This window comes from Cyprinodon variegatus, unplaced genomic scaffold (genome assembly GCF_000732505.1).
Source record: "Cyprinodon variegatus isolate N-32 unplaced genomic scaffold, C_variegatus-1.0 Scaffold353, whole genome shotgun sequence".
Taxonomy (NCBI): Eukaryota; Metazoa; Chordata; class Actinopteri; order Cyprinodontiformes; family Cyprinodontidae; genus Cyprinodon; species Cyprinodon variegatus.
The window spans coordinates 79,989-81,770 of NW_015150806.1; positions in this window are offsets into that span (position 1 = coordinate 79,989).

The following is a 1,782-nucleotide window of genomic DNA, read 5'->3' on the forward strand; positions in this document are numbered from 1 at the left end:
ATATATATATATATATATATATATATATATATACACATATATATATATACTTTTGATTTATCAAATGCAAAAACTCCAACCACTCTAGATTTTAAGGCTTGTTGTGTAGTTGTATTTAAGGCTGAATCTAATTTCAAAGCTATCCTCATAAAAGCTTCGAAGCCAAATTAATTGCTGCTCACTTCCCAGCATGGCCTCTGTGTCATTGCACAGGAAGAGCACTACTCATAAATGAATTAAATGCAATTAAAGGTTTCCGGTCTCATTCGATTTTGCATTGTACGAGATTGATGTGTTGATGGAACGGATGGAGAAAGTAAGAAGGATAAAACAATATCTCTAGATAATTTTCTCTCGGGATTTCTTATTATTGCTAGTAAGTTTCCTTTATTAATAATAAATCACATAACAATAAAATAAAAATTATGACACATTGCACCTGTCAATGGAGGTATAGCAGGCTCCCGAGGGGTGACCAAAATAGCAAAACTTGAGCCCCTTTGATAACTTTTTGTTTATGTATTGGTGGCAGAAATAATTGAACATTGCTGAACATTCATGTTTAAAAATAATAAATCCACAGAACACATACAGTGATATACAATAAAATAAAAAATTTTACTTGGAAAAACAGTATTTAAATAATTGATTTATTGATTCCATCCATCCATCCTCTCCCCCTTCATTCCGTCGGGTCGGCTTGAGGCTGGTGCATAGCTCCGGCAGTTTATAGGCAAGAGCAGCACCTTGGACAGGTCGCCAGTCTGTGGCAGGGCAAATAAATAACTATTTACTTCTAGGTTTCTACACTACAAGGAATAATAGGCTGAGGTCATGTGTGACGGAGCTGAGGTGTTGTCAGATTGTAGTAGCTACATGATGAAGAAATGGTTTCTTTTTGGTGTTTATTTTCAGATTCAAGCCAAAAATTTAAAATAGGATAAACAAGAGTAAACATGAGTCAAGCTTTTGAGTGTTGGTAAAGTCTTAAGGAAGCAAAGGGCTCAGAAGCCAAATGAAGGGGGGGTGCTTTTTCTCCTAAAAAAATTAATTACATGTTGGCTAATGAATTAGCAGACCTGACAAGCGGCTGGCAAACACTACAAAACAAGCACTCACTGCCTGGGAGGAGTTAAAATTGTAGCTATCACCATCCATTTGTTTCACTGAGATTTAATATGATTTTTTTTCAAACATCTAAACTGCTATTTTTTTTTGTTTCCTTTACACCATAGCTCAAGCTCTGTTCAATGAATTAGGACCATCTGTGAATGTAAGTTTTCAATTTTTGCTCAAAAATCCGAATTTTGATTTTAACTTTGCCAATCTTCCCTTAAATTTGCCTCTCTAACCTGTCCTCAAGGAATTAATGCATCTTTTCTTTTGCCACATAAAGGATAAAATCTATATATTGTCTCATCAAACCAGGACACCTTATTTATCACATTAGCCTAGTCTCCTGAAGGTTTCTTGCTACTGTTTTTGAAGAAGGCTCCGACTGCGACTATTCTTGCACATACATTTATATAAAAAATACATCTAGTAGTTGTCTTGTTCGCTGAATTTACCACCTGAGCCATGGACCTGGAGAGCTCCTCTAGAGGTGTCATGGGCTGCATCTCTAGTTAATGCTTACCTCACTTTCTCTGTCAGCAAAGGATTGTAGTTGTTCAATACTCTTTCCATTTTTAGAAGATAAATGAACAGTTTTTTATGCAACGTTCATTGCTTTAAATCTTCTTTTACAGTCTAACCCTACTTTAAATGTTTTTCACAAATGAA